This window comes from Nymphalis io, chromosome 24, assembly GCF_905147045.1.
Source record: "Nymphalis io chromosome 24, ilAglIoxx1.1, whole genome shotgun sequence".
In the NCBI taxonomy this organism is placed as follows: domain Eukaryota; kingdom Metazoa; phylum Arthropoda; class Insecta; order Lepidoptera; family Nymphalidae; genus Nymphalis; species Nymphalis io.
The window spans coordinates 7,363,320-7,377,608 of record NC_065911.1 but is presented as its reverse complement, the minus strand read 5'-3'; the positions used below and the strand labels follow the sequence as shown (position 1 = coordinate 7,377,608).

The 14,289-nt window shown below is 34.7% G+C and overlaps 1 pseudogene; it reads right to left on the bottom strand.

Annotated features, from left to right (window-relative positions):
* Positions 1-894: 894 nt before the first annotated feature.
* On the bottom strand, positions 895-2,175 carry LOC126777956 (uncharacterized; annotated as a pseudogene).
* Positions 2,176-14,289: the final 12,114 nt, after the last annotated feature.

Genomic DNA, 14,289 nt, shown 5'->3' with positions numbered 1-14,289 from the left:
TTCAATTTAAATTAAACTTTATTATTAATTTGTACCGAGTTTACGATATACTGTGTATTGTGATGAATAAAAAGCTATATAATAAAAAGGGATAGAATTATTACTTACGAGTGCCAATCGATGTGGAAATTCGACAAATATTGATAGCAGATTCAAGTTTTTACTTACATGAATCAATAATTGTGATATTTCGAATGAAAGGTTGAGAGTAGTTTTCCATTTAAGGCACATGATTAGGAATTCTATTTCTTAGAAGTTATGAGGAAATGCTCTGGTTTAATTGTACTGTTCAATCTCCAAGTTGTTTACCCTCAAAGGAAAGCGGAAATGAGTATCGGGGACCTGTTTATAAATAAATATGAACGAAAAATGTTTGTATTTGAATAAACAGTATCTATAGTGTAGTCGGAATAATTTTAAATCCAAAATACTTAATAAATAACCGTTTTTATTAAAAGTTATGTCGTATATATTTTATAAGTTTTAAAATTTTTCTTTTCATCAAATGATAACCGCATTCATTCGTATGTTAAAAAGTTTTATGGTGCAAAATATTAAAAGTATTTTGAACCGTACAATAAGAATTTCGAAGACATTATGATATTTTTACCAATGATTATTGTTTTTAAAATTATGTTTTTGTATTTAAAACTCTATAAAGTAATTTATTAGACATTAAAGATTTCAATACAATATCAAATTGTATAATTGTTCATTTTATAACTCCCAATGTTGAATTGACACGATAGGCCTTCAATTCTAAAAAGGTTATACCTTTTTGTATACATATTTTAGTAGCAATTAAGTTGTAGCTAGTTTGAGTTTGTATTACGATATTTTTTAGGATAAAAAATAAAACAAAATTATTACTTTACTTAATTTTTCTTGTATATTTTAATCTTGAACTATTTCCGTCATCTTTATTTCATCAATACCTTCATCACATTTTTGTATATAAATGAAAGGTATTGTTACATATTTTGATACGTCATTACTGTGTCTACAATGTCGTCTACAGCAACATCATCATAATACATCTTTTTTTCTCTTTCAATCAAATTTAATTCTTAGTTTTCCAATTATATATTTCAATATTCTCAAAAACGTTTCGACTCTAAAATGTTTCGAAGATATTTAAGTATTGAGCACGACGTGGACGTCGTAATGCTTTGTGTCCATACGCCATTAGAATCTCGTCGAGTTTGTGCTTCTCGAATGAAAGGGTACGTTTAGATCTCTTTATCATTTCGAAAAGTTCTGCTGAATGCATTTCAGGGGAATGTGGTATGTCATACCTTTGTAACCAATTTATCATATCACTTTTATTACTGTTAATCGTTGGAATCTGAATTTCATTTAAACTATTTTCTAAAACAATAATGCTTTTTGTAGACAAACGTTTTAGTAAGTTGTTTAAAAACCAATCATATATTGATTCTGTAATTTTTGTATTTGTCATGTATTTGTCGCTTCTGAGATCTTTTGGATTTTTTTACTTATGACACCCATTAAACTAGACACTGCTATAAATATCAAGGTTGTCGAATTATCAGATTCATTGTTTATTTGTTTTTCTTTAATATAAACAATATGAAGTTCAAGTTTACGGAATTGAATAAGATTGTATAAATACTTTATTCTATTGAAACGTTGCTCAGGATTCTATACAATAATAGTCGCAGTGTTTCTTGGAAGGCGTTGCGTCTTATAACCTTTTATTTTTAAAATCTTTTTTATTTCTTGTATCGTCATGTTTATCCCTTCTTTTTTAAGATAATCGCATACATAAATCTTAGTCGGTATACATTGCATGTGTAAATAGTGATTGACAATACAATATCTAAGTGGTATATCTATAAACTGAGTGGCGCTGTTTAAGTCTTCCGATTTTTCTCAGGATACTTCTTCATACCAATCATCGAATATTTTAGGTTTATCTTTATTATCTATCTTTGCTAGAATTGTTGACATCAATAAAGTCGAAGCTGTTATGTAATTGTGTGCTTCTATATAAAATTCGTTATCACATATATTATTTCTATTAATGGTTTTGTTCATGCACGCTGTGACAATATGTTTGGCTAAATCCATTTTCATTCGGACGTCATAAAGCTTAAGTCCTTCGACTGTTTTATTTTTCGTTTTCAAAAGCTGCGAATTCGATGGTAACGACATCCTTGAAATACAAATAATAAATTGATTAAAATAATTTGTTTGTTGTTGTGGTACCATGGGTACCAGGTACGAGATACCACGGTACCATGTCAACTAAAACGTTTTATTTATTTATTATTAGAATACTTTAATTAGGAATACCTATGTATTAGCTACTATTACAAATAAAACTAATCGCATTTAATATTAGATATGAATATGATTACTAATTAATGTATATATGTAATCTATCTCAGCTTACCGTGGCTAAAGGTAGAGATTTTATATAAAAAATTGCGTTTTTATTTTAAAACATATTTTTTTAATTTATCAAACGACATTCAATGTCCGCATCCATGACACAATCGAATGCTTTATTACATTTTGAAATTGCTCCATAATTAAAACAAAACTTCCCCATCTTCCTTCCACATCTTTAATTAATATAAATGTTGGTTTAATATGTCTGTATGTTTCTATTAGGCAGCGTATATAACACGTCGCAAGTTACTACTAAAATCTTTTGTACACTACAAGAGTACGATAGAGTAATTATTCATTGCTGATACCATAAATACATTTATATACAAAAACAATATTTAGTCAGTTTTTAAATAACCACAATAATTTAGAAATTTATTTCCATATATATACTTTTGTTGTATAATCAACGATCTGACTTCTTCCAAGAACCAGAGCCGACTGAATAGTAGGTACCGTAGATTACTAGAAACATGTTTTATAAGAGGGGAAAGTCCATATATTTCCAATGAACAAAATATATAGTATCTATTTTATGATATATAAAAAAATATTAACAATATCCTTTACAACAAAAGTAACACGGAACAAATTTACCCGTTTAAAATTTGATAGTGCTAAACACAAGTAAACTGTTCAAATGTTAAACGAAGATTGAGGGGAGCGGGCGCCACGGTATACAAAATGGCGGCATAAACATTATTGCTGTTTGGCGCGTATGACCGTCCGCGTCGACTCACATATATCTGTAATAAACTACTTATAAGTAAAAAATAAGGATTGTGGTTTAGGTATTTATTATTATTATTATATTATGGTCAATGTAATTGTGATTTTGAAACGTATATATCTTTCTTGTATATACGCCTAACACGTAAGCTTGCGTTACGAGTAATGCGGAATATTATATATACGTTGAAATTTAAAAAATAAAGAGTTTCGTAATACAAATGAAAAATAAACTAGTATTAACACTGTTAATGCTAATTGTTAATTGTTCAGGCTAAGGCATCCTCTCCCTTTGAGAAAAAGGTTTAGAGGTTATTTCACCATGCTGCTCCAATGCGGGTTGGATGATATATGTGGCGCAGTTTTACTGAAAAAAGACACGTGTAGAGTAGAGAGATCACGATGATATCCTTCAATGCCGAGCACAAGACGAATTATACATATACATTTGACACATGAAAAACCAGTAGTGCTTGTTTGGATTGAACCCGCGATTATCGGTCAAGATTCACGCGTGGGACCACTGGGCCATTTTGGTTCATGATTTAACAATGATCATTGATTATTATTGTTGATAAACTCATGGTGCTCGTTAAATCACGGGCCACCTACAAGATCAACGCCCAGACCGCAAGAGCAACACGCTTGGTTCACCGCCTCCCCTAACTAGATCATAATATTACTAACGCAAATATTATATAAGTAATAAGTAACTTTGTCTGTCTGTCACTTACGCTTTCATGGCTAAACCACTGAAACTATTCTGATGAAATTAATATTAAACCCAAAGAAGATAGATAGGCTACGTTTTACCTAACTTGTCCCCCTTACACGTGGGTGAAGCCTCGGGCGAAAACTAGTCTATATATCCTGTTCTGGTTCGGTGAATATTATTCAAATTTTTTGTAATTGTAATCTCTAGGTTTTATCAATTCATCATATATTTTATTATTTACGAGCGTCTTCGCCAGCGTGTAATGCGATTTGTGATGGAAATCCTTCAAAATCTACTATTTTATAAAAAAATAATATAAAAACATCGGTTACTTTGGTTTTGGAAACTCGCAAATAGACATTTTAAATTAAAATAGGCAGTTATTTTGAAATCACATGCCGACAGTCGCTTCCATTTTATTTCTTTGTATATATCTTTGAAAAACACATGGGCGCATCGGTCCTGTGTTGATGGCGAAAACCCATGGACAATGGAACTGTAAGAACTGACAAAAACCTTTTAACATCAGCAACAAGATTTTATATGCAAAATCTTTCTGGCTAACGCAGCCCTTAAACTAAGAGAGTAATTACATAGTATTATTGTTTGGGGGTAAAATCGCAATTTCTCAAAAAGACGAGTTGGATAAAATCCTACCAATGTTAAAAGTACCTCGCTTCTACTTTAAAGATTTGTACATTTGTTTTAAAGGTCGTCATAACTTTACACAAAATAAATCCCACATGCATTAAGTTAAACTTATAATACATAATTCAGTAAATCTTTGGCATATTAAATTGAAGTTCAAAGTTGAACTATCCCATGGGACACGCAATGAAATTATGGGTTATTCAATTTACGTCTCCGTGTACCCTTGTCATTGAGTGGTGACAAGTTATGTAATATATAATTATGTATTAAGTGAAACCGAATATGTAATATAATAAGCGATTTAAGTGCCTAATTATAAAGTAAGGCTGAGGCTTAAAGAAGTCACGGGTGGGTTTTAACGAAATAAAATAAGTTAAAGATTTCATAGTCTCTGTAAACATCTCAATTAGCTGAAAAACGAATATATCAAGATTTCAGCATGAGCATTGCTCTAGTTACAGGCAGCCTTTGAAATTTAAATCCGATCTCATGCATTGAAACCCTGCTGTTAGGATGATATCACGCATACGCGGAGAGGGAAGCGATAAGCGGAGCGATATTTAGCTGACAAAGACACTAATTATTAGAAAAAAATAATAATAATATGAAAACTAAGGTTAAATGCATTTAGATACTAATGTTTTTAATATTTTTATAAGCATTTTATTAAAACTATGAATGTATTCTAGCAATGTGTAAATTTTATTATCCGATTTTTTTATCCGTGTAGTGACGGAGAAAGAATACATTTCACTGACCCTCTCGTTCCCATGGGTGTCGTAAGTGGCGACTAAGGGATATCTGAGCGACCATCTGCTCATCTGGTGGAAGGATGTTAAACATCCGCCTGGCTTGTTACCACCGTACGCTTGGTGAAAAACTCGTGAAGTGGCTTGCAGCCGCGTTTCGAGGTCAGCCAGCGTACAGCCAGTGCCCGAGTGAGTATTGCCGCGATGGGTGTTGGTCCAATGGAGACGGCTGTTGAACCAATGCCGGGGGAAACTGTATTGACCTGCCGGACAGGGAGACCCGAAGAAACGGCTGTTCCGCTGGCCGCCCATGGCATGGTACAAGGGCCCGAGCGTGCCTAACCAGATCGCGAGGCTGCCCCACCAGGCCACGCATAATCTCGGCGTGGACCGTCGTGCCGGTTGGTGACCGGAAAGTGGGGTCCCGGCGACCACTTCCGGGGGGGTTCGGGGGCCCTTCAGTCCGGCGGGTCAGTGTATTTTTCCTTTTGGCTACCACTTGGGTAAACACACCTCCACACTTTGCCCATCCCTATCGTGGCAATACGTCGCTCGCTTCACGTCTCTTTTCCATTTTTTTTCCCAAATGGTAGCGCAACAAAACGGAAATAATGGTCGTACAGCGGTGCACACCCCCACTATACCCTCGCTGTTTGAGGTCGAGTTCTCTAACATCCGAGGACTCCACGCTAACCTCAACGCTGTCCACCACCATCTCGAGACAGCACGGCCAGCAATGTTGTTTCTCACGGAAACGCAAATACTCCGCCCTGCCGACACCAGCTACCTTAACTATCCCGGCCACATGCTTGAAGAATCTTTTAAAGCGAAAGCCGGAGTATGCTTGTTCGTCAGGGCAGATGTTTGTTGTCACCGATTGCGCTGCTTGGAGGACCCCTCCTTCTCCATGTTGGTGGTACGTGTGGACCTGGTTCGTCAGAGTCGAGTCTACGTGTGCCTCTACAGATCCCACAATGGTGACTTGGAGACAAGCCGATTATTTGACCATCTTAGTCGGGTGGCAGATGCTGCGCAATAGCAGTTTCCTAGCGCAGAATTGGTGTTTTTGGGGGATTTTAATGCTCACCACGAGTCATGGTTGAAATCCCTCAAAACTGACCATGCTGGAAGGACTGCTCATGCTTTTGCTCTCACACATGACTTGACCCAACTGGTTGATCAGCCCACCAGGATCCCAGACATTGATGGGCAAGCACCTTCTCTACTGGACCTTCTGCTGACTTCTCACCCGGTGGAATATCAGATCGTGGTTCAAGCTCCTCTTGGTTCTTCGGGTCACAGCCTTATATCTACCAGAGTGCCACAGGCCAAGCTGCCGCCACTAGCGGTATGCAAACGTCGCGTTTGGCACTATAAGTCGGCGGATTGGGACGGTATGCGCGATTACTATGCGTCGGTCCCTTGGAAGGAACGTTGCTTCAGTGGGAATGACCCGGCAGCTAGTGCCGCTGCTGTTGCTAGCGAGATCATGTTGGGAATGGAATACTACATTCCTAGCTCAGATCTCGTCAGTAGAGGTACGCGTAACCGTTGGTTCACTCGTGAATGTGCCGATGCTGTATCATCTAAGCAGGCGGCATATCGCAAGTGGATCAACGGCTGCATTAGGGGGGCATCAAACATTGACTCACTGAAAGCAACTACAATAAAAATTCCAAAGAGAGAGAGAGAGAGCGGATCACAGCGCATTGTACAGATTGGTCATGACCTTGTTTCAGGAAAGTTGGAACAGGCGCGTTAACACAGGAGACAGCTCCGCTGTGCACTTCTATAGCACTATGGCTGGTATTCCATCGAGACCGCTAGCTTTCCGTACATCAAGTAATTGCAGCTCCGCACGGACATCACTTTTGCCTGATTTTGCCTGATTTTGATGTCAGGCATCGTATGGCCACATGAAGGTATTGTAGGTGGCAGCGCACTACAATCATCGATGACGGATTTATCAGCAAAGAGTTTAGCCGATCTCCTGGCTAAACTCTTGTGAAAATGTGCGAGCAATATTCCACGCAAGACCGTACCTTTTTTATATGTTTTTATAACAGCCTCGATGTAATCCCTTGGACTAATGTCGCAGCGAACGTCAATCCCTAGCATCGAATATTGCTCGCACCTTTGGGATGGCTCCGCTAAGTACCTACTGGAGGCCTTGGATCGGTTGCAGCGACGTGCGTTCCGCATTATTGGCGACGTAAAGTTCACAAACACCCTCGAGCCTTTACAATTGCGTCGAGAGATAGCAGCGCTGAGCGCTTTCTATCGACTGTATCACGGCGAGTGCTCTGAGGAATTATTCTCTCTAATTCCTGCTTCCCCCTTCCTTCTTAAATCCACGCGAGCTGGTTCTCGATGTCACCGCCTAACTGTGACATCAATTCCATCGCGAACAAAGAAATTTGGCAACTCCTTTCTTTGTCGCACTTCCAAAAAATGGAATTCCTTACCAGCTCACGTGTTCCTCTTACAACCCGGGTTCCTTCAAACGAGGCGTGAAGAGGCATCTTGCGGGCCGGCAAGGCGAAGGCGGCTAGTGCAGAACGTTTTTCCCGTCTGTACTGGCCGTCGTCGCGTTTGGACTCTACTACCACTTACCATCAGGTGGAGTAGAGTCATTTGCCCTCCCGGCGAATATAAAAATAAATAAATAAATAAACAAATAGTACATCCTTATTTGAACGATTTTCATCTCGTTAAACTAGTGTTAAACCATTTCTTAACAACTTAAATGTGTCGTCAATCATTCATATAAATAAAAAAAAAATTAAAATGATAACTTTTTTACGATTGATTAGATTAGAAATCCTTACTATCGCGCTGCTCGAATATGTCTAGAATTAAAATAATTCAATAATGGAAAGTTAAATTTTTTTAATTAGAGTGATCACCTGATCTTCGCAAAAAAACGAGTTGATAACTCTTGGAATTAGATTGACTGCAACCATTTAAAATTATTATTATCAGATGACAACTGAATTTTATTTTATTATTATCAGGTGCCTTCTAGACATACTTTATTATCACATAAACGTATGGATAGATACAAATAACAGCCTTGAAACCGTAACTGCTCAGCCCCTTGCCATTTCTCGTTAGAGACATTCCGGACCAGCAATAAATAATATGAGAAGTTCTTCTATGTGTATTTGGATCCTCTATGTCCGCTGCGAATACTTATACCCGCTGTTTCCATAGCAACGTGTCCGAGGTCTCACACAGCGCACATTAATGTCGGACCACACGTCCTACATTTGCATTTGACACAGTTCTATTGACTTTGCACTATTTATTCGCGTTTTGTTCATTTGTGTTGACTTTTATTAAAAATTGTACATTTTTAATTAGAATTTACATATCTATATTCATTTTTTTATTGAAAATAAAATTTAATTTTGTTTTCTCTATAACTCATTTTTTATTCTACTACTGTGGTAGAGAGTACGTTTAGTGAGTGGTTACTCACTCATTAATTTGTTATGGCATTTAATGCTCCTAATTTGCAATGACCATCAAGTTATCATCAGGTACGGCTCGCCTGATGATAAGTAATGAAATTTTTAATCTTTGTGAGTTTCTTTAAAAGCCTTGTTGTACAAATAGTGGTCAAGAAGCTTTGATTGGTTTGGGTTTTGAATTTAATAACGGAACAATAGCCAACTCTCCTCATAAACTCTATGAGGCTGAACTTCAAGGTCGATCGATTTAATTCATACATAGATCAGGCGGCCTGCACACACTGGCTCAAAGGAAGCATCCTTTTAAGCCTGGCGCCCCGAGCAACCATCCGGAACGCCCGCCCTGAAAGCCGGTGCTGGATATAGAACAAACAATATAAAGAAACATAAATATATTTGTACATACAAAAACATAATGGCTGAGATTGAAGTATTTAGATATAAATAGATACAATACGGTTTGTTGTCTTACTGCTTCGCTAATTCAATTCCATACTCCTGTTAAGAAATGTAAGAGTAGTATTGGAGCAGTATGACGTAAACAGAACTTATTCTCATCCTTGTGAGCCCTTCGCCCAGCTTTGCAAGTACTTTAAAGCTATTTATATTTAAAATAAGAAAATATTTATTAAGTGAAAACTGATTATTAAACGTGTCCATTCCAATTTATAAAATGAAACCGATATTTTTTATTAGCAAAGAACCATTCCACTGATAACAACACGTTTTTTAATTAAAAATTCTGTCTAGTGTCTTCGTGATTGAAGTGTTTTAAAGTGAATTATTAATTTATTTCAATTCTATTATGCCTCAGGTTCATTTTAAAATGGATCCCATTCAAAGGACCAAAGAAATTGTCAGGGACTGTAGATTAAACAAATGCGCATATTGTAAAGAGAATATTTAATCTGTTTTTGCACACATATAAAAAATGTTTTGTTGAAAATTTTAATTTGTAAAATATATATATAATGTTACAAAATATTGTTCTCATTTTTTCGTTAAATAAAAAAACTATATTATTTTATAAAGTGATAATTGTTGAACTCCTTTATTATAAACTGAAAAATTCTACTAAAATAATATACATTGAACTTATTTCAGAAGAAGCAGCGCGTTTCGGTGAAGATTCAGTATGTAATATATAATATATTATATAAGTAGCTGCGCTTTGGCTGGCTAATTTTATAAACGTGGTCAGAAAGAAAAAAGCCTCAAAGGACTGGCCGAGAGCTTTTCCAGCAAAACTGTAAGATTTCTATCTCGCAACCTTCAACATTCAAGCGAACTTTGTAATCTCTAAAATAACTTCAGATATTTACTTTCAAATTAAGACTTACTAGTAATTTTCAGTGTTATTAAAGATTAGATAAGATTTCCATAGGAAAATATATGTCCGTTAATCCTTATGGTCTCTTATTTGCTACAAAACATATTATTTACTATTATAATAGCTCATTCCACCATGCTACCTAAGTGCGGCTGGGAACACATCTGGTATAGTTGTTTTTAATTTTACTTAATGTTTTCATTAATTATAAAAGTAAAACAAGCACAATTCAATGGTGGTGGTGCTTGCTCGGGTTTGAAGCTGCGTGCTCTAACCACTGGGCCATATTTGACTTTCTTTATAGTCGGTAAAATCAATTCACCAAGAGAAATATCCATTTGGAAACATCCCAGGCACCTTTCATTAGTCAATGATTTAAATATCAAAAGAATACATTTGAACTCGATTCTCATTTATTATGTATACCGGTTTTTTTTTGTCTCAATCACGTAAGCTGTTTCACGCTTTACCGTGCAAAAGATTTGCTTTTTTTGTTAAAGGGTGAATATATTTGATTTGTAAATCTTGAAATATTTTCTAGCAGAATTGTTTTTTATTCATAGACATAATGCAACGATATTTATTTAGCTGCGTGGCTTCGGCTGAACCAGTTGGTGTTGTAAATGGTGACTCAGAGATGATTTAAGCGCATTTAGGATAGATTACCACTGAGCCTTAATCATTTTAGCTGTAACCATTAAACTTTCTCCGTGAGGAAACGTAAAAAGGCACGGAAGCAAACGATTGTGAAAAAACACATTTTAATAAAAAATGCTCCATTAAATTGTGACGTTGTCTAGGATTTTCGTCAACGCAATCTCCAACAGTTATTACCGCAGTTTGACATAAAATTTACGGTAAAAATGACAAAGATCATTTTTTAAAAGCGCGTCAAATTTCATCACGTTTTTGTGCGACCATTAACCGGTGACTCCGCGAAATTGCCGGCTAACAAATGATGCGGAAGAAATGTACCAAGTTCCATCTCGTCCAAATGACCCGTCTCTTACGCTGGAAGTTATTTCGCTATTATGTTGAGAAATTCATGGCACAACAATTTCGATTTGTTTATGTATATAGTAATGTAATCGGAACACACCAAAGATTTTGAAGATTTAAAAAAATATTTTGTCAGTTTACATTATGCCAAATTTCGATTTTTTTTTTTATTTTAAGAAAGACGAGAAAATTGTCGACCTCATAAGTGGTCATCTTCGCTCTTAAACACTAAAACTGTTGAAGTTTATAACATCAATGCGCTGTTATTTATTTATTTTAATTTTAAAGAAACATTTTTTGTCCTGAATCAATTGCATGGTAAGAAAGTAAGATTTAACGCCATCTTGCCGTTCCTGAACCGATTTTGAAGATTATTTATTAATGTTATTCAATATGATATACCACGAGTGTGTTTTTTAGTTTCCATACCGTTTAAAATTTAATCTAAGATGTTATGTTTCTTGTGCTTATTTAGATACATTTAATATCACTGACTTGCTCACCAACTCACTTTTCTTTTATAAAGCTCATTATTGATACAATCAAAGGATACTAATTTCATGTCTTTTTATCATATACGTCTTTGCTGACGTATTGTCGTTTTTTTTAATATAATTAAAATCAATTTGTCGCGAAGGTAAAATTCGCTGATGATTATTATTATAGAATCGAATAACTTGCCTATATTGCATAGAATTTTAAATAATTTTATTGATATTAAGATTGATAAGTAATTGTGTTATGTATTTGAATTCGTGACCTAATAATATTCTACATTAGCATTTATAGCAAATATAAACATACCTTGTATGTATTATTGTAGACGACATTTTTCTCGTTTCTTGTTAGGACATGGTTTAAATTTGTTAATTTTTAATTTTTATTTATTGGTACGTAATAATTTTTAGAATTATAAAAAATATTGCCCTCAAGCTTAAACCACGCAGACTTTATTTTTTAATTCGTGGTTTAAAGTGGGTAAACCTTATTCAATGTTTGTGAAACCTAGTTTTTCCATATAAATTACATCTACGCACACATATAAAACATTAAACACGACATACGAGTAACATATTCATTTATCACATAATTTATTTATATTAAAAAAAATCTTTTCAAGTCACACACAAAAGCGTTGTTAACGCGTTAACTAGTTGTGACTAAAATAATTTCACTATGTTTCATCAAGAACTGTGCGCGAGTGTACTTGTGCCCCGAGTCAGCGCCTCGTAATTGGATATGGGGCTAGAATGAGCGAGTCGGGGCCCGAATGATTGTTCTGGCTCTTTTTTAATATCAGGCTCACTCATGTACTTGATTGTACAATACTGGAAGGGAAATATTGAAGTCTCTAATATTTGTTTGGGGATTTTGAGACTCTTCAAGTAACAAATAAAAGTTTGCTATTTGTATACATCCATATAAAGCTGAGGTTAATATATTATTGACTAAAAGCTATCAGATATAAAATTACCTTTGTAATAAATTATTACTTTTAGAAGTGAAACTTCTAGCGTTTCGATAAAAGTTAAAATGCAACGTAGAATTTGTGACGTAAACAAGTTTAACTTTTTTAACTTTCAGGTATTAACTACATGAGTTTGAAGGTGCTGCTTTATAGTATATTTAAATAAATAACCGTATATATATATAAATTATTAATTTAATAATTTATTTTTGCTTATATCCTGTATAATTAATAGAATTAGTAAATATTCCATATGGTAACCAAGAACATTAACTATTATCCTGTTAAGTTTTATTAAAATCGGTGAAGCATTTTTACTCGATACGTGACCAAAATTACAAATATTATAATGTTATAATTGTGTTTTATCTTTGTATCAATAATAAAGTGGTAGAGCTTTGTGCAAGCTCGTCTGGGTAGGTACCACCCACTCATCAGATATTCTACCGCAAAACAGCAGTACTTGGTATTGTTGTGTTCTGGTTTGAAGGGTGAGTGAACCAGTGTAATTACAGGCACAAGGGACATAACATCTTAGTTCCCAAGGTTGGTGGCGCATTGGCGATGTAAGCGATGGTTAACATTTCTTACAATGCCAATGTATATGGGCGTTGGTGACCACTTACCATCAGGTGGCCCATATGCCTTCCTATTCTATAAAAAAAAAACTTCCCTTATATATTATAATATGCAATATATCTACAGTTATATCTATTTTAAACTTTACATAATAATATGTATCAATTCAATTTAAAAATATATTTATCACGATTATATTAAAGAGTCATATCTAGTTTTTATATATGTACGCTTATAACATTTGTGGCGCCTACACGCGAGCTTTTATTGGTCGTGAGCTTTGGATAGTGGGATTGTAGCAATTCTTGTATTTTGCACTCTATAGCTTCGTTATTTTTATTTTCTTTCGTTTATTATATAAAAAAAAGAATGTTCTTTATACTTGAACGATGAAATGATACGTTGTATTTTGTGATAAGTATTTTATTAAATATAATATCCTTAGCAATATATTCTTGTATATAATACTAATACATTCCCTCTATATATTATATTTAAAGCGAAGTGCATACCTTAATATACGTCGTCTTGCGGTTCTTTCTAACTGAAATAGTTCGTTGTCAGAACGATAACTTTAATTAACCGAGTCTCCCGCCGCGTCATATCATAACCCGTAGTGCACGACGTTAGAAACGTTTTCTATATATTTAGTATTATAATATATTGTTTTAAACTATTTCATATTATGAGAGAACTCGCACATGTCACACGACTCTGCCACGTTTGTATCCATCGGCGTTAAAATAGCGTAGTGGAATATGCTCTAAATCTTCTTATAAGGAGATAAGGCCTTTGCTCAGCGGTGGGACATTTATTGGCCTTAATATTTTACTTTACATTAAAAGGGTGACATAATAATATTATATGCTAAAATGTTCTCTGTAACTTGATGCATATTCTTGGTATAATAAATTTTTCAGTTACGCATTATAATTTTTATTTTAATACTTTTTATTATATATAATAAATGCGACGGGCCGGTTGGCATGGTTGTTAGATACTTGCCATTTACACAGAAGCTTGTACAAGAACATACCTGTTTGTCCTGAGTCTGGGAGTAATTTATCTATATAAGTATGTATTTAAAAAAGAAACGAAGTATATACATGTAGTATATCAGTTGTCTGGTTTGCATAGTACAAGCTCTGTTTAGTTTAGGATCAGATGGCCGTGTGTGAAAA